The 27,310-nt window shown below is 46.4% G+C and overlaps 1 long non-coding RNA gene across 1 annotated transcript; it reads left to right on the top strand.

The window, feature by feature from the left end:
- Positions 1 to 8,059: 8,059 nt before the first annotated feature.
- Positions 8,060 to 25,758, top strand: LOC142783967 (uncharacterized). Its single transcript, XR_012888540.1, has 2 exons — positions 8,060 to 8,372; positions 25,348 to 25,758. It is a non-coding gene; the product is annotated as an uncharacterized LOC142783967 (long non-coding RNA).
- The last annotated feature ends 1,552 nt before the right edge of the window (positions 25,759 to 27,310 follow it).

Here is a 27,310-nt window from a genome sequence, read left to right as displayed (position 1 = left end):
CTTTGTCAAGCCGCAGTACTGCGGCTTTTTTTCCGTCACCCCCATATTTCTCTATGAGAAATAAAAGTTGATTGATTGATTGATTGATTGAATAGAATACCTCGAAGGCAGGACCGCCGAAGTCCCGAAGGTATGCAAGCGCGCACTTGCGTCGTTCTTTCTACGGAACGGTCTTCTACAAAAGAAAAACTTTTCACCGCTTCGAGCTAAGTACCTCCTTGTGGTGCCTTCAGCTCTGCGACCAGAACTCCTGCCGGCCCTGCACGACGATCCGACGGCAGGGCACCTCGGTGTTTCTCGCACGCTCGCGAGGATACAAGAAAGGTACTACTGGCCACGTCTTACCACCGACGTCACTCGTTATGTGAGGACATGCCGGGACTGTCAGCGACGCTAGACACCGCCGACAAGGCCAGCGAGACTTCTGCAGCCGATTGGTCCACCTTGCCGACCTTTCCAGCAGATTGGTATGGACCTACTGGGGCCGTTCCCGACGTCGGCTTTCGGAAACAAGTGGATCGTGGTAGCTACCGACTACCTCACCCGCTACGCCGAGACAAAAGCCCTGCCAAAAGGCAGTGCATCCGAGGTAGCTAAGTTCTTCGTCGAAAATATCGTCCTACGTCACGGCGCTCCGGAGGTCCTTATCACCGACAGAGGAACGGCATTCACTGCCGACTTAACTCAAGCGACCTTGGCATACAGCCAAACAAACCACCGCCGGACGACAGCGTACCACCCACAGACCAACGGCCTCACCGAGCGGCTTAACAAGACGATCGCCGACATGCTGTCAATGTACGTCGATGTCGAACACAAGACATGGGACGCCATTCTTCCGTATGTAACCTTCGCATAATACAACACGGCGGTGCAGGAGACAACGCAGATATCTCCATACAAATTGGTCTACGGAAGGAGCCCGGCAACGACGCTCGATGTCATGTTACCCAACGTCACCGACGAAGAAAGCCTCGATGCGAGCGAGTACCTTCAACGTGCCGAAGAAGCCCGACAACTTGCGCGTCTCCGTATCAAGAATCAACAGACGATAGACAGCCACCGTTACAACCTTCGACGACGCTTCGTGGAATACCAGCCCGGTGAACGTGTTTGGGTGTGGACGCTGATACGCCGACGTGGACTAAGTGAAAAGCTTCTGCGGCGGTACTTCGGACCGTACAGGGTGGTTCGACTGTGAACGACGCCGATGGCGACCTGAAGTCGTACATGTCGCGCGCCTCAAGCCGTTTCATGCGCGTTAACAAACTGAAACGGTGTTTTCTTGTATTGTGATTTATTCATTGTACTTTCTTGCATTATTATTGTACCTTCGTCTTTAGTTAAAGCATCGGGACGATGCCTTTTTTCAGAGGGGGGCAATGCCACGTTCCATTTCCCAAGTTTTCGTTATCGTCCCAAAACACCACACGATTCTCAGCGAAAACCGCGCCTGCAGTTTTCCAGAAAGTTCCGGACTGTAGTAGATCATTTCGATAAGATCACGCCCACTGTGCGAACAGTACAGATTGTTCTGGAACCTACGCCACCGCCAGCGATAACGCTAGAACATTCGATGGCAAGAGTATAAATGCCGACGCGCTTCGCCACTTGTCAGTAGTTGTTGATCGAAGGCCGACGCTCTGTTCGCCGCTATCAGTCCGAGACTGCTATCTGTGCGAGACTGCTGCTGTAATTGGACTTTCCTTTTACCGGGCACAGGTTCGCCCAAATAAACAGTTAAATCCCAACACGAGTCTCCTGTCTTCGGCCACGTCACGACCCCGTGACAATATACTTCGCCATGTCCTCGCCTACTACGAACGGTGGCAGTTGGTCCCAAATTCTATAACCGCTGACCTGAACTGTTGGGGAAGCTACGCTAGGCGCCTGCGAACACCGTAGTATTGCCGATTTTATTCGTTTCTACTCGAGGCGCTCCTGTCTCTCGGCCTCCTCGCGCTCGGCCTCCTCGCTGACGGCGCCTTTCAGCTTCCTCACGTTCTCGACCTTCTACTTCTCGCCTTTCAGCCTCCTCGCGGCGTGCTTTGATATCCGCCCAGGCCTCATCGACTTCCTCAGCCGACACTCCTTCATCCCTCATGATCTCAAGGATCGCTTGCTTTCGTTTCGCACGACCCAAAGTATTGCCGAGTTCCTCACAAATTTCGAGAAGTTCCTTCACTTTAAGGTTCTCCATCGTTCACACTAGCCTCTTGCTGTTTGCTCCTACTAAGAATTTACTTGTCGTACCCACTATAAGTCCACTAGCAAGACGCGCAAGCAATTTTTCACACTCCCGTGTTTACCCCCTCCGCATTAACTTTGGTTTCAAAGCACTTCGGCTTTGTTTGAAACGATCAAAGCTCACTTCAATGCTTCACACAGCCCTTCTCTACTACAACCTGAGCTAGATTAGTCTGGTGAACTGAGGGGAAAACATCCGGCACTCACCGCATCGATGCATCGATGTCACTGACGCCGGCCGATCCCGCAGCTGCCAACCACTGTTGCGACGAACGGCGACGCCAACACGGTCCCGAAGGCGCCACTGCTTCGAATTACACCGGGAAGGTCACCAGCCGTTTGGTAGCGTAGGTTTCTCAGCTCGCGACTGCTTCTGCGCAAAGCTGATAGACGAGCGGACGAGAAAACGGTGAATAAAACAAGGTTTACGTACAGCATATATACAGAGGCGTTTCAAATTCGGCACTGGGGCCGACAGAGATGCGAAGAGCCGAGCTCTTCTCTCTAACACATAGCTCTACTCTCAAAAGGGTCTGCAATCGACGCGCCGCAGGGCTTCTTTTATATGCACCGGGTCCAACCCAAATGTCCAACCAAAAGCGCCGCTGGTCGTGAGGTTAGAATCCTCCAATGGGGTCACCGCTGGGCCGCGTCATTCTTCTTCATCGAATCTGGAGAGGCTGCGCTGCAGGTGGCTGCACCCAAGGACGAGTGACGTCGCCAATCATTGCGTCAGCCCCCCCCCCCCTCCCAGACAGGAAGACGCCGATTGCTTGCTCGACGGCTCGCTTACTGAGGTGACTCACTGCACGTGGGCGACAGAAAGGCGCCGTCGCGTGTTGACGCCGTTGAGTTGTTCATCGAGTCAGGCGGGCTCGCGTGCTGGCCTTGACCCAGATTTCTTTTTTTTTTCGAGGCATGGACGTTAGGCATGGACGTTTGCTGCAGACGCGCAGGCATAACAGTACTCTGCATTGTATTAAGTCTGAAGATTGAGAGAATGTTTCTGAATGTACTGGCTGATATATTTTCATAACAGGGGTATCAGCTGTGCAATAATAACACAGGATATGATAATATAATTTCCTAATATACATAACTTTTTTAAAAATTCATGCATCAATATTATTATGATCACTGTGTATGGTATACTACAAGAAAAATTAATAATTGAACAATTACTCTTTAAACAATGGCCTCTCAGTAAATGAAACTCCGTTAAACGCAACAGTTGCTTAAATGAAAAAACTGCCTATGATATAATTGGTTGCTCACCTGAATGCTGCAACTGAGTTCTCCTCTCAGTGAGCAGAACCGCTGTTAAATGGAACACATTTTTCTGGTTCCTTCGGGTTCCATTCATTAAGTGTACTGTATAATGCCACGTTCCTTTCCTCAAGTTCTTCATCGCTGAATGATTTTATTGTTTGGTGGGGTTTAACGTCCCAAAACCACCATATGAGAGATGCGTAGTAGAGGGCTCAGGAAATTTAGACCACCTGGAGTTCTTGAACACGCACTCGAATTCTGAGCACACGGGCCTACAGCATCTCCGCATCCATAGAAAATGCAGCCGCCGCAACCAGGATTCAAACCCACGACCTGCGAGCCAGCAGCCGAGTACATTAGCCACTAAATCACCGTGGTTGGGCGAGTTTTTCTATCGCCCCGTTACGCGACATTGAGCGCAAACCACGGCTACATTGTTGAAGAAGCTGCGAGGCTACAGTAAATGGTTTTGTTCAAATTATGCCCACTTCGTGAACATTACAGATTATTGTGAAACCTACGTCACCTTTAGCGATAACGCTAAAATCTTTTATGGCAAGGGTATATATGCCGACACGCTTCACCACTTGTCACTTTATCAATGGCCAATGCTCCGTTCGCTGCTATTAGGGCAAGACTGCAATCTGACTTTCCGTTTACAGGGCACAGGTTGGCCCAAATAAACAGTTGATTTATTATTCGACTGGCAGTGTGCTTCAATCGTCCATATCATGGCCCTGTGACATCTGGTGGAGGTGCTTCCCGGCCCATGTACCCAACGCCTCCGTGCCACGTCCACACCGTCAAGGGACATTGATGCCAACGCTAAGCAGTAAGCCAGCCACCGGCAGCAAGGGCTCCCGCCAGAGTTCGGACCTCTACCTGACCAGACCCGGAAGACTAAAACCCTCAGCTCGGCAACTGTGACGACGACAGTTCCTGCACCACCTGTACCCATCTTGCTCCAGCAGCCTAAGGAGTCTCCCACTTCCCGGGGATCATCGTTCGAAGACCCCGAAATCTGGCTGAAGATCTACGAAAGAGTCGCCGCCTTGAACAGCCGGGACATTGAAGAAAACTGCGCCACGTCTACTATTACCTAGAAGACGCCACAAAAACATGGTTTGCCAACCGGGAACCCACCCTACGAACCTTGAATGTTTACCCGGGCGACGTTTCTGAGCACCTTACGAGCATCGTTTGCAAAGAACGTGCCGCTAAAGCCTCGGACACACGTGTTCAACTTCCCAACGAAGACGTGAACATCTTTGTGAAAAAAAATGAGCCGGCTGTTCCGTCACACCGACCCCAACATGACCCAGGAAAGGAAACTGAGCTTCCTTTTGAGGGATGTAAAGCAAGAACGTTTCGCTGGACTGATCAGAAACCTGATGATTGATTGATTGATATGTGGAATGCAACGTCCCAAAACCACCAAATGAATATGAGAGACGCCGTAAAGGAGGGCTCTGGAAATTTCGACCAATGAGGGTTCTTTGACGCGCACCCAAATCTAAGCACACGGGCCTATAACATTTCCGCCTCCATAGGCAATGCAGCCGCCGCGGCCGCAATTTGATGCCGTGACCTGCGGATGAGCAGCCGAGTACCTTAGTTACTAGACCACCGCGGCGAGGCTGATCAGAAAACTGCGAAAGACAGTCGCTGAATTCGCCCCGGAAGCATCCACACTAGAGAAGACGCTCGAGGTGTGAACACGGCAATACAACTGCAGCTTCCCGGCTAAAGCTGCGCCGAGATATAAGCACTGGGAACCACTGACCGGCGTGAGACGATTCGAGCAATCGTGCAAGAGGAAATGCGGAAAGTACTACCTTCAGCGCAGCCTCAAGTGAACTCCATAATGGAAGTTATACGCCGGGAGATCCAACAATCCCTGTGCGTTCCAGCTACCAAAGACAAAGGTGCCAGCCACAAGCTATGCTGCAGCATCCCAACGTCAGGTCTCACATCTAGGACCCCGCCGACACGCCGCATCACTGCCATTTTGCCGCGAGACAACATCGAGGCCTCCAGTGTCGTCATATCGCCTACCAGCCGGCAAGCGATACACGCCAGAAAAACCGACGTTTGGCGTGCTCTCGACATTCGCCCGCTATGCTACCACTTCGGAGAAGCTGGCCACACCTACCGCCGCTGCCAGTACCGACAAGTGGGGCTACGCGGTTTCGACATGAACGCGCCGTCCACAGCGGGGTGAACGACATAAAGATATCAGCCGACTACTTTGCAGTAGCACAGTGGTCACCCCGACGACCTTACTGTTCCCCGTCGCCAGGCTGCTACATGTCACCGCAACGCCGTCAGTACACCGGTCCTGCTCGCGGCTGTTCCCCGAGCCCATACTCCGGAAAAAAGGGCGGCAACCAATGGAGAAGTGGTTGCAGCACGACCCAAGATCCTCCGCCGCCGCTGACGACGACGACGCAACAAAATCGCAAGCACCGGCCGCAAGACGAAAAGGGCCTTGACGTTGAACCTTCGCATCACGAAGATGGCCCGACGCAATGTGGAAGCAGTAAAGCAAATAGATGTAGCGGCGACCCCACACCACGACCCAACCGCAACGCACAACGATGAATTAGTGACCTCGACGTAATATTCAACGACCACGTCGTCACTCCTCTCGTCGATACTGGAGCCAATTATTCTCTCATCAGTGGGTCTTTTGCGACGAAGTTCTTCATTGAGAACATCGTCCTCCGCCACGGAGCCCCCGAGGTCCTCATCACCGACAGAGGTACGGCCTTTACGGCTGACCTAACGCAAGCGATCTTGAGGTACAGTCAGACAAGCCACCGCCGAACCACCGCGTACCACCCACAGACGAATGGCCTCACCGAGCGTCTAAATAAGACCATCGCCGACATGCTGGCCATGTACGTGGACGTCGAGCACAAGACGTGGGACGCCATACTCCCGTATGTAACCTTCGCGTACAACACGGCCGTGCAGGAAACGACGCAGTTTGCTCCATACAAGCTCGTCTACGGACGGAGCCCAACAACGACGCTTGACGCCATGCTACCGGTCGGCACCGACGAAGAAGACCTCGACGTCGCCAGCTACCTGGATCGCGCTTAAGAAGCTCGACAGCTAGCCCGCCTGCGTATCAAGAGCCAACAGACGGTCGACAGGCGCCACTACAACCTTCGACGACACCACACCGAATACCAACCCGTCGACCTTGTCTGGGTCTGGACGCCGATACGACGACGGGGATTGTCTGAGAAGCTCCTGCGACGCTACTTTGGACCCTACAAGGTAGTCCGACGTCGTGGTGAACTGGACTATGAGGTCGTGCCCGATGGCTTAACGTCATCCCAACGACGCCGTGCACGACCCGAAGTCGTACACGTGGTGCGACTTAAACCTTATTACGCGCGCTGATTAGCTGTGACGCATTGTTAATGTAATTTATTGCATGTACTCTCTTTTATGTTCTGTCTTTAGCATCAGGACGATGCTTTTTCAGAGGGGGGTAGTGACACGTGCGGTTCTTTTGGTTTACGAAGAAAGCCGCTATCACTTTCTGTTAAGCGCAACGCAGGCCGCGTTTATCTTGTATGCCACTCTGGAACGCGTTATGACGCGTGTATAAAAGACTGACACGTGCGGTTCTTTTGGTTTACGAAGGAAGCCGCTATCACTTTCTGTTAAGCGCAACGCAGGCCGCGTTTATCTTGTATGCCACTCTGGAACGCGTTACGACGCGTGTATAAAAGCCGGCGCAGTGCGCCACTGGGGAGTCCTTTTTTTCCGTCGGCTGACGACTGTTCACGCCGCTGTTGCTGTGAGTTGTGTTTGGCCCTGTTTTGCTGGGCACAAGTTCGCCCAATAAACAGTTCGCCTGACACCGCCCTGACTCCTGCGTGCTTCCTCTCAAGTGCTGCGTGTATCACAACCTCGTGACAATATATATAGATACGTATACACATATGATGCATGAAATTGACGCCCGGCGGCGAAATCTTGCCGAGAATGTTCATATAACTGCTTTCGCAATAAAACTAAATTGTTTCTAATGTTAGGTGAAATCGCTTGCTTTCGAAGAATCGCGAAGAGCCATTGGCGAAAGTGTCAAAACAGCAAATCGAGACACTCTTTTGTGGTCTGAAGTGTCAGCTATTGGTTGTATCGTGTAAATGCACGCAACATGTGCGGTTTCTTGATCAATTTGGGTGCGACGACTTCACGAAGATTTGGCCTTAGAGCACAGATCATTGTGTGTCCTGCAGTGCCATCAGCGCTAGCGTGTCTGCTGAACAACCACTGCTTTTACCGAGCAGCGCGGACTTGCGGCACAAGAGGCTGTCATTTCGGTCGTTTTTCCTTGTGTCACGTGATCCTTCGCTCGCTACAACGGTCCGCTTAAACGCTCGGCGCCTGCATGCGCAGGGGCGCGACTCAAACTGGCTGAGCGGAGCGGCACGCAAAATACGGCCAGCTAAAAGTTCTCATATATTTTTGGCTGCTTTCGAAATGGAAACAGTGTTGGGCGCTCATTGCGTCAACTTGATGATGTCGAAAGCGCGATAGTTCTTTTTCATGAGATGCCTGCCAACATTGGTGTGTGGTAGATATAAATAGCTTGCACTGAACGGCTGCGTTCGAAAATTCTCTCCGCTGGGAACAGCGTATCAGCCACAAGCCGAGAACCATGCACCCCGTTTTCTAATGAAGATGCAAGCTAAAAAGTCATTTTACCATGTCTACCAACCGGTAATGACGTTTTGAAATTCGTTTTCCTTCATGCGGATTGGGTGGTAGACCATTCCGGGCCCCAGATTTCTGTCACGCTCTTCTTGAAGTACTGACTACTGCGGACATTGCAGGTAAGCCACGTGTTAATGGTTACGTGTGCAAGTAGAATTGCAAAAAAAAAAAGTAATAGGAAAATGAGCCGCGTATAAATGGTTGCCTGTGCAAGAAGAATTGCAAAGCAGAAACTTGTCGCCCGTGGTGAGCATAGTGTGAGAGAGCGTAAGTGCATGGTGTTAGATCCTGAGACTAAGGATAGTAAGCCTAAACTTCTATGACTTCCGCCTCACTTGGAAACTAGACGTGTGGAAGAGGCGTTTCAATCTTATCGACTCGTGAAGTTGATAGGGAGAGAGAGAGAGAGAAATGAAGATTTTCTGGTACATAGCAATGAATGACAACAAACCAAGATGTGACCTTAGAGCTCGAAAATGGCGTCAATGTCAGCTCAATACCACATATTATATTATCACCATCTTTGGTTACCAGTGCCTAGTGCTCATTCCTGGTAGGCCTCTGTACTGTCTTCGTTGCAAGCGAGTGAGACACGTTCGTCGACAGTGCAAAACACCGCTGTGCTTGCAGTGCACCGCTTTGTTCACCTGTCGGATGTTTGCGTGTCGACCTTCGAAAGCGAGCTGCGTTCTGGGCCGTCTAGCACAGAAAATCCTCATGTCAACCATCTAATATATGCCCCAGAGGTCATCGATGCGTCTTGACTGATTTAATAATATGTGAGATTCAACATCGCGAAACCGCAATATGCTTATGAGAGACGTTGTAGTAGCGGGCTCCGGAAATTTTTACCAACTGGGGTTCTTCAACGTGCACCCAACTCTGAGCACACCGGTCTACAACATTTCCGCTTCCATCAGAAATGCAGCCGCCGCAGCCGGGTTTTGATCCCACGACCTGCGGGTCAGCAGCCGAGTACCTAAGCCACTAGACCACCGCGGCAAGGCGATGCATCCGTAAAAGCAGTGGGTGGAAACACAGAAAGTAAACAATTGGACATCAAGCCCATGCCAAACAATCACAATGACGCTGCTAAAAGCGCATATGATGACACCCGGGAACAAGATGCTGTAAGCGCACGTGGCTCAGAAAAACCACAGGGAAAGCCCCCTGATAAAGAAGTTCTAGAAGATGCTGTAGATAGCTGCCAGCCAAGAAAACACCCTGCGTCGGAGAGTGCCGAAGCAAGGGTGGCTGCGTCGGATGTAGCAGAACACGCGTCCTCATGTGGGCAGCGTGTTGTGTACTTTGGGAGTGATGAAGGAATGCGCCACATATGCAAACGTGCTCAAGAAGTGCCACAAAAATGTGCAAGGAAGGAAAATCAACAAGTTTGCCAGTGGCAAAGTGGGATCAACAAAAACATTGGGTAAGCAAAATGGCTACTTCGCTTACCTTCCTCCTGTGTGCAGCAGCCCTAAACGTACGTGACGTAAGAAATGTAAGGCGTCAGCGGCAGTTAAACCACGTGCTTAGGCAACAAGACGTTGATGTTGTAGCGTTGCAAGAAATAAAGATTTTGTCAGCTCGAGATATAAGCTCTGCCCTAAAAAGTTTTTTGGATTGTTATCTGTACAATAGTTACGCACGTGGTGCTTCCGCGGGTCTTCTTATTAGTTGAAAAGCAGTGGGGTCACTCATTGGTGTCGCTGCTAATTGATGGGGAAGGCCGTCTTACTTGCTTTGACATCTTTGTTAATTCAGAAAGTTTGAGGTTTGTTTGTGTTTATGTTTCTTCAGTTATGAATGAAAGGAAGGCTTTCTTTTTGTCCTTAGCTTCGTTGCTAAACAAAGATAGACATTTGATTGCGTTAGGGGGAGCTATTGCGTTTGTAACCCTAGTAATCACTCATATTTAACAAACCGCTACTACGGGAGTGCCGCTTTACTTCAACATAAGATGAATGACCCTAAAATGATAGATGTGGGAGAGCATGCGCCTGCCTGAATGAAGTTTACGCATTTTCATGCCGTCTCTCATGCTCAGTTTGATCGCGTCTATGTCTCTATAAACCTATGGTCCCACTTTCACAGCTATAATATAAAACGTATGTTTTTCACAGATCATTGTTTAGTGGCAGTTTCTTCGTGTCTTAGTAAATTTCTGAAGATTAAAAAAAAAATCGAGACTTACGGAGGTAAACGCACAGCTTCTGCAAGAGGGATCTCTTGCTAAAATAGTCAAAGAATTGCTGAACGTGGTAACCCAACATCTATAGCTGCCAATTTCTGCTCAATGAGAAATCTTCAAAGAAAAAGGTAATGAATAGATCACTTCTCATTAGAGTTATATAAATAAAACAAAGATGAAAAACGTTATCCTAATGATTTACTTAATAAGCTTCATGCTTTTGAAAGCCAATAGCCGGGGCAGTGCGGGGATAAAATATAGTTCGGGCACAAATACAGAAACATAAGACAGAGGCCAACAGAGGAGCAATGATTCGTTCTTGTGTTATTCGTTTTACTGAAGATGAACCAACAAAAAGAGCTCTTGTGGATGAAAAGCGGTACGCACTCTCCAAGTATATATTACAAATTGAGTTCAATGGCTCCGCATACACAGACACACAGCAATTACCAGCCACTTTTGAGGATAATTACAAAAGCCTCCTCTCCACGGCTGAGCCTACGGATTACTATGAAAGAAAAGCTGAACAATTCATCCCTTTAATGCCGCGTTTACAGGAAGATGATCGCCTCACTTATGATGGATCGATAATTAAGGAATAAATTAGGATTGCAATCAGAAATTTGCAGAGAAACAAAACTTCAGGACCAGATTACCTTGGCGCGGAATTTTACATGCCGTTCCAAGAACTTCTCGTTCCTTTTCTTTAAGCAATGTTTAAAGAAGCCTATTAACTTGGGGAACTTCCTCCTTTCTTTTATCAGGCCCATACTACTTTGATACCGACAAGCACAAATAGTGAAGTTTAAAAAAAAGCAACTGGATATAGGCCCATATTTTTATGTAACGTTGATTATAAGATATCTGCAGAAGTCCTCACGAAGAGGTAGCAAACACTGCTTACTAAGTGTTAGGCGCCCATAAAACATGTGGAATAAGAGGTCATTGTATACGGACGCTACATGGATACGTAGCGCGATCAGTCCTTGAGTGCACTGATGATAGCATGAAACAGGTAGCTCTTCTTCAGATTGATCTTTCTAAGGCTTTTGTCCTTGTCTTTTGTTCACGTCCGTCTTTTCTACCGTGTATTACACTTAGATGCTGTATCACCAACTGGCCCAATCTTCCACTTCAATTCACTTTTGAGAAGGTAAAACATGACTTTTTTTTCGACTGCTCAGATATCTCTAGTTATGGGATGCCATACCATAGCATATTACTATGTTATAAAATGTGCACAACAAGGTTAATTGTGAATCGCACGCTTTCGATTTATTGGAGGTATATTCATCAGTGCGTCAGTATTGTCGGCTTTGGCCTTTACTTTTTTGTGTGCTACTTATTTTGGTATTATAGGATATAGATATGAAGCAGAGAAAATGAAACTGCTAGCCTACGCAGATGACATCGTTTTCTTCAGCGTCAGTGTTCAGTTTATTCTGCAATAAGCCAGGATTGTTATCGGATACTAAGATGGTGGTGTCAGCAGCATAACGTAGACATTGTGGATGGGCTAATACTTGTGGCAAATCATTCATGACTATCAGGAACAAAAGTGGTCCAAGTATTGATCCTTGTGGAAGAGCTACGTTTATAGTTTTTGATGAGAACACCCTCAATTTAGACTCTGTAATCTCCGTCTTTTAAATAACCAAAGTGGGAAGGTGGGCATCTTGGTATTCCATGTTTAAGAAGGGTAAGATCGCACTCAATACGATACACAAAGAAAGGACACACAAACACACACATAGCGCTACTTTCAACAGTTTATTTTTGTGATCACAACACTACTTATAGGGCTCAACGATGAGCACTACTCCTGCGCAGAAGTAACCGCAACATTACTACACATCACAATGGACACCAAGGAAATCAAGTTCTTTCTTCGTCAGCGCGATAGAAGGCATACAACACACCTGTCACTCAACAGTTCAATCTCTCCTGCCTCTATTATCTCGCGTGTAAGCTGATTCCTATTTCTTGACAAAACCCCACACGTGTCAAACAGGGGCATGCAACCACACTTTTTACAATGTATTGCTAAGAATCCACCTGCCCCCCTTTTTTATATTGTAATTATGCTCATGTAGCCGGTCATTCAAGCAACGACCGGTTACTCCGATGTCGCAGCGACCGCAAGATAGCAGCAAGCAATACACGACACACTCAGCGCACTCAACAAACTTACTTTTGCGATTAGTTTTTTCACCCCCGATTTTCGTTTGCATTTCTCGCCGTAATCTTGCACAACCTTTAAAACTTGTTTGGCGCTGAAAAGAGCACGTGCAATTTGGCCCGCTGGACAATCTTTTTGAGATTCTGTGAAACCGCGTGCACGTAAGGTAACAAACACCCTTGTGCGATTCCCTTGCTCAAATAACCACACCGCATTTCGCTTTTTGTTTTTGCTGTCCCTCAAGATACATTCAACTACAGAGACAAGCAAAGCCTGGGGAAACCCGGCATCCAGCAACCTGTTCCTTCGCTGATCGAAACTGAATTGGACCATATGGTGACACGACTTCACTACGGCATTCTGGAAGCAAAGCTTCGTAATCGCCCTCTTAACTAATTTGGAATGTGCTGAGTGGTAGGGAAGAAGGGGTTTACTTGCACGAGGTTCATAATGCCAACTAGTATGATTGCACTCGAACGACAGGCGAAGGTCCAGAAACCTCATGGTGCCATTCGTGGTGCACGGCCACTATTGGGATTGGAGACCTCCGTTCGGACGTCATTCGTCTCGCAGGCAGAGGAACACCACAGGGCTCAGTTCTCTCGCCCACTTTGTTCAACGTGGCTATTGCTAAACTCCCTTCCCTATTACAACAGGTTCCCAACATCCAGCATGCCATCTATGCAGATGACATTACAATTTGGGCGACCAAAGGATCAGACGGAACCATTCAAGACGCCCTACAGGAAGCTGTGTCTGTGGTACAAGACTATGCCGCTGCCGGCAGCCTTACGTGCTCAGTGGATAAGTCAGAGTTGTTATTGGTATACAAGCGGCGCCGCAAAACTGCTGATTCTCCTGACATTTCGCTGTTTCTTAATGGCCATCCTATCCCTCTGGTACCACGAATTCGCATTTTAGGCCTCTACCTTCAGTCCGACGGCAAGGCCTCGCACACTACACACCTTCTGGCTCAGCAGATAACTAAAATTACACACATGATCCAACGCATCACAAATCGCAGGAGAGGCCTCTGTGAGAAGGATATCCTCCGCTTAGTACAAGCATTCATAGTTAGTCGGCTCACCTATCATCTTCCCTTTCACAATCTCACTCTAGCTCAAATAAAAAAGATGGACATCCTTCTACGGACGGCTGTGAAGGCGGCTATCAGTTTGCCTCCACACGCATCTACACAACGCCTCCTTCAATTAGGAGTCCACAACACCATAACCGAACTCATCGAGGCCCAGCACAACAGTCATCTCTAACGACTCAGGCAGACCCGTCAGGGCTGCGCCATCCTGTCTCGTCTTGGCTACCCGATTCCTCAAAAACCCGCACAAGTACCGCGACATAAACTTGCTTCTACTGTCCGCGCACTCATCAAAATGCCTCCGATTCCACGCAATATGAATCCCTCCCGCCACGCCGGTCGTCGACGTGCCCGAGTTCAGGCTATGACACGCGTTTTCGGTGATGGTACATCAGACTTACAAGTACTTTACACTGATGCAGCACGCTACCCAGAGAAGTCAGCCATGTGTTTAGCCGTGACAGATGACACAGACGCCCTTGTGGCGTCTGCCACACTTCGCACTACAGACAGTGGTCTGGCAGAGGAGGGAGCTCTCGCTCTGGCGATTGTTCACGCTACGACACTGTCGCATGACTCCCCTGTCACTATTGTAACACATTCACAAGCTGCTTGCCGTGCTTTCGCTCAAGGACTTGTGGCTGCACATACACACAATATCCTCTCTTCTGTCTCACCGTCCGCATTACGTCCTGTGCGTATCGTCTGGACTCCTGGACACGCCTCTCTCCATGGTAATGAACGCGTTTATGCGGTTGCCCGAGAGCTGACCGGCCGGGCTCCATTGGAAGAGCTGTCCAATCGAGACGACGCATCGACAGAACCACTAAACTACAACGCTACGCTGCAGTACTATCGACAGAGCCGTTATACGTATCCTCCCCCTCATCCTCCACTTAACACAGCAGATGCTGTCGCTTGGCGGCAACTACAGACCAATTCAATTCCTTGCCTTTATATGCTAAATCACTTTCATCCGACTCTCTTCCCCTCCTACTGCCCCTTCTGTCGATCCGTACCAACGATGTACCACTCCACGTGGGATTGCTCTGCCCCACAGGGCGTTCCTCCCATTCCCAATCCCACCCCTTCCTCTTGGGAGTCTGCACTGCTCAGCTTACGCCGGCAGGAACAGCAGCAGCTGGTCCAGCGGGCTTGTAGGGTCGCGCAAGGCAATGGAGCCCTGGACTGAGGGCCCCACCCAAAGAAGGCTCAGTGTACATTTGTTATTAATAAATGTTTATTCTCTCTATCTTGCGGACGCTGCTACGTCGGAGTAACCGGTCGTTGCTTGAATGACCGGCTACGTGAGCATAATTACAATATAAAAAAGGGGGGAAGGTGGATTCTTAGCAATACATTCTAAAAAGTGTGGCTGCATGCCCCTGTTTGACACGTGCGGGGTTTTGTCAAGAAATAGGAATCAGCTTACACGCGAAATAATAGATGCAGGAGAGATTGAAAAGTTGGGCGACAGGTGTGTTAGTATGCCTTCTATCGCGCTGACGAAGAACATATTCGATTTCCTTGGTGCTCGTTATGATGCGCAGTAATGTTGCGGTTACTTCTGCGCAGGAGTTGTGCCCTATAAGTAGTGTTGTGATCACAAAAATAAACTGTTGAGATTAGATTAGCGCTGTGTTGTGTGTGTGTGTGTGTGTGTGTGTGTGTGTGTGTGTGTGTGTGTGTGTGTGTGTGTGTGTGTGTGTGTTCATATTCAGTGCGCTCTTACCCTTTTAAAGCCCCGCCGCACTGGTCTAGTGGCCAAGGTACTCGGCTGCCGACCCGCACGTTGCGGGTTCGAATTCCGGCTGTGGCGGCTGCATTTCCAATGGAGGCGGAAATGTCGTAGGCCCGTGTGCTCAGATTTGGGTGCACGTTAAAGCACCCCAGGTGGTCAAAATTTCCGGAGTCCTGAACTACGGCGTCTCTCATTATCATATGGTGGTTTTGGGACGTTAAACCCCACAAATCAATCAATCAATCTTCCCCTTTTAACTTTGAATGATTACGAATTATTTCTAAAGGTGGTTCAGAAATGCCATAACCTTCAAGTTTGTTTAAAAGAATGCGATGATCGTAGAAATAAAATGCTTTGGTGAAGTCAATGAAGAGAGGTCCGACAAAAAGACCTTGGTCGATGGCTAGTTTAACCCTTTCAACAAAACTAATAATTTTCGCGAAAACTGAATTGGTCACAAGTTAAAAAATTAAATTTGAACAAGTATTTACTTAGGCGATTGTGTAATCATTTTTCTATCACATTGCTGAGGAAAGGCAAAACTCAGATAGGACGATAATTACTCATGCACTTGTGGTCAACCGTTTAAAAAATTGGGATTATTTTACCAGTTTTGAGTCTGTTACGAAAGATCCCATCTTTAAATAATTTGTTTATTACATGTGCTAACGTAGGCGACATCTTTTGCAAACAAGTTTAATGCTTGAGGGGTTTAGAGGATCAAGACCTGAACCAGTTGATTTAAGAAAGTTGATGACAGTGTATACTTCTTCCGGTGTTGTTGGAAATAAGTAGAAAGAAGGATGACAGTGCTTAAAAGTGAGTGGCGTCGAATTACCCTGATCACTGTCTGTGAAGCTGAAATGATCACTGAAAGCATTAACGTTATCTTCAGGTTCTGCAATGATAGCAGAGTGCAAAATAGCAAAAACGCCGACAAGGGTGAAATACACACAACATAAAAAGTCCTTTTTTCTTCAAGTGGCACTTGAAGGAAGCCACCTTGCAGGAGAGTGCGACGTAACGCCGAACTTGCTGGATGAAGGAGTGGCCAACGCCTTGCGAAGGTTTATATAGTCAAGAGTCTGACAGAATCCCGTCTGGTCAGGGACAAACATGGTGCAAAATAACAAAAACGCTGACCAGGGTCGGCGTTTTTTGTTATTTTATTTTGTTATTTTATACACAAAACTTTTTAAGTTTTGTGTATTTCACCTTGGTTGGCGTTTTTGTTATTTTGAACTATGTTAGTCCCCAACCAGACGGAATTCCGTCGGACTCTTGACAATGATAGCATAATTGTGATTTTCACACGATATGCGGTTTCTTAATGTACTGATGTTCAAGAATTTCTTAATTACCTGCCAGTTCCGTCTAGTGTCGCTTCCGTTTCTTTTTATTTTATTTTTGTAGTACATACGCTTGGTATCCTTTAAAGTGGCCGTTAGAATATTTGAGCACATGTTAAAGCGTGACCGCAAAGCTTTAATAAAGAGATGGGCTTTAAGCTACTTACGACGATTATCTCTGTTTTTAATAGATCGCAATAAACATTCACTGATCCCAGGCTTTCTTGGTGATCTAAAGCATCGAGTGATGGTTTTGTTACTTGTGCATAAATGAGAGCATTCTGATATTTAAAAAAACATTCAAAAACTTTAACGCCGCATTGTTCTTCAAGCACGTTAGTCCAGTCGATCGCACGAAACGTACGTATAAATTTCTTGGAGTCAAACATAGTTCTTACAAATCTGGTGGTCTAAATTTCCGAAGCCCTCCACTACGGCGTCTCTCATAATCATATAGTGGTTTTGGGACGTTAAACCCCACATATCAATCAATAGTTCTTATAAATTGTTTGACCAAAATTGTGATGAATGATCTATCCAAAAAAGAGAAGTGTAATGGTCTGTTGCAGCATATTCCACTATTCCAGCTGTGCTAAGATCTGCAGGCAAGCCAGAAAGCAGATGGTCAATTTAAGCGTTGGGGCCACCTATCTGACTTGTAGTTGGGACAGAATTTAGTGATGAGAGACCGCAGCTACGGTAAGTGCGTAAGTACTCGGAACATGATTGGTTGTTAGGGTCGATGATGTGGATGTTAATATCACCACATAAAACCATATCTTTGTTTTCATAAACTAGTATAGTATATTCAATAACTGCTCAAATTCCTTACAGAACTCAATATATGGAGATTAGGGTGAACGATAGATGCACGCAATTATGATGTTACGCTTAGAAGGAAGCTGCAGGCTGTTACTGTCAACTTCTAATTATACTGATTCGAACAGACAGTGATGAAAAGCAAGGTCACGACGGCGTTTATATGACAATGATGATTTTACTAATATGGCTGAACTACTGCTACGATAACCTTTTTGGTGACAATATTCTGGCGGGCAACCAGAATGACCGTATAAATTTCTGTCATGCGATGTTAACCACGTTTCAGATAGGCATACAAAAGAAAAGGCATGATCCAAAACACAAAGAAGAGCAGTGAGATCATCAAGATGCTTACGAACACTTCGTATGTTTAAATTAAATAAGAATAATGTGTGTTGATCTTTCTTAATCTGAGTTTTCGCTTTATCGAGAGTAAAGACAGGTTTATCCATGATGATTGAGAAGTTATTTATTCAAACACGGAACGTATATATTTTCCTACTTGAATACTGACAGATCATGCAGACTTGGTATGCGATAAACACGAGTATTTCCACACTTTCAGGCCTTAATAGTACAGTTATCAGACCACAAAATACTTCCAACCCTTAGCCTTCTTAAGTTCTAGCGCCTGCGCGAAGAGTCGCTTGTTCTCGGGTGTGAGGTGATCATTCACAATTATAGGAGTTGCTGGCTTTTGTTTTAGCCCTATTGCAGTTGTTGTGAGCCTTGGCTGGCGAGCTTTGGAAGTGAAGTGAGCCTTTTTTGTTCGCGAGCAGAAGTGCGCTATAATATTTGTTCCTTGATCGCAGGTACGCGGTGAACAATGCCAATGTCACCAGCATTGACTGGGCATCCTATCTTGTCCCCCAAAGCCTGCATAATTTCCAAACAACTTTCGCCTTCAGTTTTCGGGATGCATTTAATTTCTACATTATTTTTGTGCGAATACTGCTCAAGGTCAGCTACTCGTTCTTTGAGGCTCTTGTTACTCTCAAACAAAACCCCGTTTTCGTCTTTCAAGAATTTGTTTTCTTGGAAAAAGCTCTCGCTTTTTGTTTTTATAGACTCGTACAATTCATTAAATACACTGGGACTTTGGCGCATTTCTGCGACTTTAGAACGGAGAAGGTCAAGCTCTTTTGACAACTCGGAATTGGTTGGCATCTTGCAAAATTACACAGATCAATACACACAAGGCACAAGAAAAATGGCAGCATAGGTAGAGGCGGGAACATATGAGCTATATAGAAAATTTTTAATGGCCCTAACTTGTACAAATATACAGAAGATAGTCAGGGCAGTGCTTAAGCCGCAACGACTGCTGCCAAAGTGATGACCACCGCTTCAGGGCAGTCGTCTATATAGGCAGCGATCCCTGCACTGGCGTCGCTGCGATGACGATATTTGGGTTGCCTGCTTACACGTGTGCTTCTTGATAGTAGCGTCACACAAGATGTCGCCGGGAATCGGACGCACTTGAGATTTGTACAGACATACATAAGACAGTTAGGGCAGTCCTTAAGCCGCAACCACTGCTGCCAAAGTGATGACCACCGCTGCACGGCAGTTGTTTACATAGGCAGCGCTCCCTGCACTAGCGTCGCTGCGATGACGATACTTCGGTAGCCTGCTTACACGTGTGCTTCTTGATAGTAGCGTCACACAAGATGTCGCCGGGAATCAGACGCACTCTAGATCTGTACAAATTTACAGAGGATAGTTAGGGCAGTCCTTGAGCGGCAACCACTGCTGCCAAAGTGATCCATCCATGTTTTCGCGCCGTCTTGGTAAAAGTAGACGTGGCGCAGTTTTTTTCAGTGACCCTGCTATTCAAGTGGTTGACTCTATCATAGGTCTCCAGCCAGATTTCCGGGTCTTCAAACGATGATCTCGGGAAAGTGTGAGGCTCCTTGGTCTTCTGGAGCAGGATGGGTACAGGTGGTACAGGAGCTATCATCGTCGCAGTGGTCGAGCTCAGGGTTTTAGTCTTCCAAGTTGAGTCAGGTAGAGGCCCGAACTCTGGCAGGAGCTCTTGCTGCCGGCGGCTGGCTCACCACTGAGCGTTGGCGTCAATGTCTCTTTGACGGTGTAGACTCGGAACGGCTGAAGGGAGGTGTTCGTACATGGGTCGGGAAGCACCTTCATCAGGTGTCACGGGGCCGTGACGTGGACGAATGGAGCACACTGCCAATCGAATAATAAACTATTTAGTTCGACGAAGCTGTGCCCAGTAAACGGAAAGTCGGATTGCAGTCTTTAACTGATAGCAGCGAACGGAGCATCGGCTGTCGATTAACTGACAATCGGGGAAGCATGTCGGCAGTAATACCCTTGCCATCGAATATTCTAGCGTTATTGTCAGCAGCGACATAGGTTCCAGAATAATCTGTAATGTTCACGAAGTGGGCGTAATCTTATGAAAATATCTACTACGACCTCGCAGCTTCTCGAACACCAGTGGCGTGGTTTGATTGATATGTGGGGTTTAACGTCCCAAAACCACCATATGATTATGAGAGACGCCGTAGTGGAGGGCTCCAGAAATTTTGACCACCTGGGGTTCTTTAACGTGCACCCAAATCTGAGCACACGGGCCTACAACATTTCCGCCTCCATCGGAAATGCAGCCGCCGCAGCCGGGATTTGAACCCGCGACGTGCGGGTCAGCAGCCGAGTACCTTAGCCACTAGACCACCGCGGCGGGGCCCAGTGGCGTGGTTTGCGCTGAACTTTGTGTAACAAGGCCAAAACAAAACTTGATTTGATTGATTTGTGGGGTTCAGCATCACAAAGCTATGATACGATGATTAGAGACGCCGTAGTGGAGACCTCCGAAGTTTTGATTATCTAGAGTTCTTTATCTTTGACCCAAATCGGACCACACGGGTCTATATTTCCGCTTCCATCGAAAATACAGCCGCCGTAGCCGGGATTTGATCCCGCTACCAGGGGGTCAGCAGCCGAGTACCTTAGCCACTAGACCACCGTGGCGGGGCTCCATAACAAAACTTCAAGGAAGGAACTTGGCAATATACTTAGGACAGGTCTTAACCACGGAGCCGAACGATGAGCACAAAGTAACTCAAATGAACAAGATTGAGGTGGAGCACACTCGGCAGGCCTTCTGAAATCGTGAATGTTAGACTGTCACTATCTGTCAAAAGGAAAATACAAAAGAGCTGTATCTCAAGAGCATATACATATGTAGCAGAAACCTCGAGGGTCATAAAGAGTGTTCAAATTAGATAGAGGACGACGCGGTGAGCAATGCAAAAGGAAATGGTAGCTGTAACCAAAGGGAAATACAGAGAGCGCAGTGTAGCAGGAAACACGGGGGTGTTAGGACATGATTGATTTATTTGATTGTTGTGTGGGGTTTAACGTTTCAAAACTTCTATAGGATTACAAAAGACGCCGCAGTGGAGGGCTCCGGAAATTCAAACTACCTGGAGTTCATTAACGTGGGGGCAAATCTGAGTAGACGGGGTTGTTAGGACACGGTAGTCGAAATGAATAAGACATGGTCATGGGCTAGCCACATAGCCCGAAAGCAAGATAAGCGCTATTAATCAAGTTTGACAGACTGGATACCAAGAGAAGGCAAGCGTGCAAGAAGTAGGCAGAACGTCAGGTGGCCTGATGAGATTTGGAAGTTAGAGGAAGAAGAATGATAAGTGTGACAAAGACTGATAGGTGTAACCAAGCAGGTGGAAACACGAAACTGATTTGAGTGTAGAAAGTATGAGAAGCCTTTGTTCTGCATTGGGTATAGTTAGACTGATGATAACAATGATGATAATGATGAATACTTTTATTAATGTCCTTTCTGTTACTGCTGAGAATTTAATCGCTGTTACACAAGGCACACACACCACCAGAAACAGCTAAGCACAGGAAACAAAGTGTTGTCTTGTGTTTGAAATGTGTTGTCTGCCTTAACAGGTAGAATAATACTCTGTTTGTACGAGGAAATGTACCAAATAAGTTAATAATCACATTTATTTTTCCACTTTTTTGTCGTTATGCTTACCGCTTTACTATGAGCATGCTCATTCGATCTCGTCCCTTTTTTTCACACTGCATTTTCCTTTCAGTAATTCCGCATTTATTATCTCGCATATCAACAACTCTACAACTTTCTGGGGTAATGCAACACTCACCTCACACCGTTAGAGACAATTAAGAGCAAATAAATCATGAAAGTAACTTCTACTTCACATAACAGCACTTTCATACAGTTGTTCTCCGCGTACAATGTTCTTGAAGTGCGTAATACAGCTAAATATCATCTAATTTGGTTATTTGGCATAACAATAATAGATGTCCTATTTCTATGATCACTTCTCTTTTTAACCCTAATAACACTACTTTTGCTTCACACAAAAAGTTACCTTGCCAAAAATCCAAACCTAAAACGGAAACAAAACGCTCGTTTTAGTGCTTTTTCATATAAAACTCACTGTCTGTTTCAGAATCACTGAGAATAAGCTCACTTGTCAAATACCTAAAAATATTTATCAATCAGTTATACAAGTGCCGTTTTCTTTACGCAGCTCCCAAAACATTTTAGAATACTTATAAACAATGGGAAACACTCTCTTATCTTCCAAAAGTTCGCAAGATTTCTTCTTTCATAATAATTTCGAAAGATTGAACGCAAAATCTTCAAAACGCAGGAGTAGGCCTTTTTGTCATGAGCTTATTTGGTCTTTTGTGCTTCGACTGCTTCACATCTCGCCTAGTTGCTCACAGAATTCCTGGCAATACACTGGCTTCTTGAAAATCAGGTTGTCACCAATTAAAAGCTATTTTTATTCCGCATGCCTTGTCTTTTTGTATGCATTTGACGTCCTCCAAGAAGTCTCCTCTTCTGAGAATACTTTGATCTTTCGTGGTACGTAGCTTGTCAGAAGTTCGGTTTTTTCGGGTCCACGAGAATGCTTGAAATATACGAAATGAAACAGCTGACTCGTTCGCATCAGCGCATATAAATTTGCTGGTGGTACTACCAGCTCTACTGTTTTCTTTTATTACTGAAGAATTACTCAAACGCCTGTTAGTATTAAAAAACAACGAAGCACTGCTTATACATTCTTAAAAGCTTCAGCACTTGGAGTTCACATGAAACGATGCAAAATGCCGTTGCCGTCGATGTGTGTCGATATCAGGTGACCCATACAAGTTTTCTTTGTAAAGTTCTTCAGTTAAACTATTATGTTCACAAATCTGGATTCTCCTTAACTAACCTATGTAAAGTTTCAATGAACCGGAAACAATAGAGCACTTTTTTCTCACATGCCACCGTTGTACCTCACTCCGCCGAATGATTCTCGGGCACCTCATTGCTATGCTGGAATCGGCATTTATTACATCCAACTTTTTATTGTTTGGAGCCGGTCAATTGCATGCGGGCCGCAGTGCTATTCTGTCAGCGCTACATAAATTTATTCAGGCAACCAGATGGATACGTTGCTCGTGGTACGACTAGATAAATTTGATTCTCTGTCCCCTCCTACTTTTTTGCTATTTTTACTATGTGGTTTGTCAAACCCTTTTGTCCTTTCAATTTATTTCTTTTAATTTTTATTACGTTCTTTCTTGTCTTGTTCGTATGTGTTTTTCTCTCTTTTACCGAGTATTGTAATACAACTTACGTTAAAAAGTACAGTGTGGCCAATCCCCTTGGGGGTATGAGCCAAGATCATTTGGGCCATAAAACAAAACAAACCAAATTTTTCCTAACTACTACTTCCACAGTTTACATTTAGTATTTTTCTCTCTTCTTGTTAATGAAAACGTCCAATTGTTCTCCATGTTTATCGTGTAACGAGGGCCCAATTAGTCTGCGACTCCGGGACCTTTTCCTTTATACTGAATGCTAATAACCTGATTTTTTGAAAGTTATAAAGCTTCCTATTTATCCTAAATGAGTTGCTGAAAAGATATTAAAACTTCTTATTTTAATTCTGAAGCATCTCCTGTAAACATTATTCCCCAATGTTCCATGGTAGTGCCTAGTGGCTCGAATAGAAGTCACTACAAATGCATTTTTATACAGGCTACGTGAAAAACAAATAAAACGCATCATGAAAAAATAAGAATGTTTTATTACGTAATGTACATATTGATGTCGTTTACGTACTTTGCTCTTTTCGGACTATGAAATGCACAGTGCGGTCTTGTTCCGGTATCAGGATAAGTTCACGCTACTTGGCTAGATAGCGCAGTCACGTTTATTCTGGAACACCGAAACAAACACGCGCACGAGTCATTTGCGTGTGGTTTTGGCACTTTCTGTATATGAAAACGTGCACGTAGATTAAACGTGTCTTTCATGTTGTAGTAAATTTGTACTGCGAACCATTATGGCTTGCCAGCCATTTCCAGCTCTTTTAAATTCTTTCGCAAGCTGCCGCACGCCCCGCCGCGGTGGTCTAGTGGCTAAGGTACTCGGCTGCTGACCCGCAGGTCGCGGGTTCGATTCCCGGCTGCGGCGGCTGCATTTCCGATGGAGGCGGAAATGTTGTAGGCCCGTGTACTCAGATTTGGGTGCACGTTAAAGAACCCCAGGTGGTCAAAATTTCCGGAGCCCTCCACTACGGCGTCTCTCATAATCAAGTGGTGGTTTTGGGACGTTAAACCCCACAAATCAATCAATCAAGCTGCCGCACGCGGTATAGCGTCGGCAATTCGCACCGGTACGATTAGGTGCGCTCCAAAAGGCGGGCAGCCTTACATTGATGGCAGCTCTCGCGAGCAATCTCGTGAAACATGAAAAAATGAGCCCTTAGGTATACACTTCTTTATTTATTCATTAAACGAGGGTCTCGTACTGGCAGACTTAGTGCCTTTAGATTGTATACGAGGGACTATTGGTCAGCTGCCCACTCGTAACAAGTTCACGTGCTAGGTTACGCCAAGATTTGGGTGCACGTTAAAGAACCCAAGGTGGTCGAAATTTCCGGAGCCCTCCACTACGGCGTCTCTCATAATCATATGGTGGTTTTGGGACGTTGAACCCCACATATCAATCAACGTTACGCCAAACATGCTCAAAAGAGTGTGCCACACTTGCCGCCATTGCTACTGGCCGCGCTGACTTACACTCCCGCGATTAATTTTTATATAAAACTTATAAAGTGGCTGGGGGATAGCTGTCGTGGTAGCTCAGCGGTAGAGCATCGAACGCGCATTCGAAGGTCGCAGGTTCGGATCCTGCCTATGGCAAGTTATCTTTTCACCCACTTTTCTTCATATTTACATTACATATTCGTCTAATATATTCCCCTATCCTTTCCTTGGCGTTATTTTCCGTTAGATCTCAAAAATATTATTCTGTTAGATCTCGGGAGGGGTCCTCCCTTCATCAGGGGATGAGTTGTCTAACTCATCCCCTGCTGAAGGGAGGACCCCTCCCGAAACTGTTGGGAAATAAATATATTTATCCTTGTTGACAACGCTCCCGTTGTGCCATATCCCATACCTTATATATATATATATATATATATATATATATATATATATATATATATATATATATATATATATATATATATTAATAAAAATATTCACAATGTTTGACCATCATCTTCTTCATCTGTATATAATCATCATCACGAAAAACCGAAAAACGTCGTTTTAGTTTGAAGCGTTAATCAGGTAATTCGGCCTGATAAACGCCATCGAGACTACAACGCTGCTACTGTCTTACAGACTGGTGCAGGCTGCTTCAATCCCCAAGTCCTCTCCGACGTCGCGTTCCCCTGGAGCTTCGTTCGGGTCGCCGCTTGCTTCCCCCGTGCGCTGTCATGGCTCAAGAACCGCTGCCCGGAACATCCAGCATTCCTGTCCAGCAAACCATTTCTGCGCGGATCGTCAACGCCCGGCAGGGCGACCCACCCATCTTCTCTGGTCTTCCACGCAACAACGCCGAGGTATTGCTGAAAGAATACGACTTGACCAGTGTGATGCATTAACAAGGTGATTCTAAGAGAAGCCGACGATGAGGAATTGCGCGTGCATTAGAATAAACGCATGGTATCTGGACCACGACGTGTCTTCATTTTGTAGCGTCACACAAGCCGACAGGATCGACCTCATCAACGTGCCATGGCTAAGCCAAAGCCTCCGCTCAACATACAGAAGTTCAAGGGAACACCAGAAGACGTCCCCATCGACAAGTGGCTTCTTCTTTTCGACACGAAGGCAGCCGAGGCGTCATGGACTCTCCGCGATCGGGTCAGTCACTTCAACGAATCCTTTGAAGGGGAAGCGTTCAAGTGGTACCTGACAGAGATTTTTGGCAACGGCGAGACAACTTGGGACGTTATCAAGCGTGACATGCAAGCCCGCTTTGCTACGACTGACGGAGATGCCTTCCGTCTCTTCATTCACTACCGACTGAAAGGAGGACAGACCATCAAGGACTACTACGACGAGAAAAAGATCTCCAGCGTTTTCTGGGCACTGTAAACACCTACCGTCAGTACATCCCCCACTTCAGCGATATCGCTCTTCCACTCACAAAACTACTCCACAAAGGCAGCAAGTGGGTCTGGACAGAAGCATGCGGGCAAGCCTTTCGTGAACTGAAGGAGTGGATAACTGAAGAACCGGTGCTTCGCATATACGACCCTTCGAGACCATGTACTGTGTACTGTGACGCATCTGGCGAAGGCATCAGTGCAGTGCTGAAACAACCTGATGACAAAGGCAAAGAACATCCTGTTGCTTACTATTCCCGCAAAATATTTAAGCACGAGGTGAACTATGCTATTACAGAAAGAGAATGTCTTGCCATTGTAGATGCCATTGATAAATGGCACTGCTACCTTCATGGAAAGTCATTCACTGTTGTAACAGATCACTCTGCACTACAGTGGCTGAAGAATGTTAAAAATCCTCAAGGTCGTCTCTTCCGGTGGTCTTTGAAACTGTCAATGTATGATGTGAATATCAAACATCAAAAGGGTGCAAGTAATGTCAAAGCAGATGCGCTCTGCAGAGCCCCAATAAGTAATCTTCTATCACACGACGACCTTCAGCGATGCAACAATGAGCGTCCAAAAGGAACGCACTCATTGGAAAATAACATCATCATCGTTAAAAGAAAAGGACAACGGAAAATATACGTGCCTCATGAACTACGCCCAACCATTCTGAAGAATGCACATCAACATTTTGGGCATGTCGGAGTGAAGAAGACGCTATCACTCCTGTCTCCGCAATATTATTGGCCGCATATGGTAACCGATGTTTCCACTTACATTCGGCATTGTGATACATGCCAGAGATGCAAGAAGACGAAAACAAAAAAGTTTGGGACGCATGAATCACTGCCTCCAGCTGGAGAGCCCTTCGACCTCTTTGCAATAGACACCATTGGAGGATTTTCTGGATATGACTCGTCAAAAAGGTTTATACACTTGGTTATTGATCATGCGACTCGCTACGTATGGGCGTTTGCTCACAAAAGTGAAAACAGCGACCCCTACATTTCATGCTTTAAAACAATTTTTTCTTCTGGAAAACCACGGAAGCTTCTTTCAGATCGTGGAACAGGATTTAGCGCAGGAATATTCAAGCAGTTTTTAAAGCATAATCGTATACACCAACTATTCACCTCATCTCATCATCCACAATGCAACGGCATGAACGAGCGGACAAACCAGACTAT

The sequence above is a fragment of the Rhipicephalus microplus genome, unplaced genomic scaffold (assembly GCF_043290135.1).
Source record: "Rhipicephalus microplus isolate Deutch F79 unplaced genomic scaffold, USDA_Rmic scaffold_13, whole genome shotgun sequence".
Lineage (NCBI taxonomy): Eukaryota > Metazoa > Arthropoda > Arachnida > Ixodida > Ixodidae > Rhipicephalus > Rhipicephalus microplus.
This window is presented reverse-complemented; position numbering and strand designations above follow the sequence as displayed.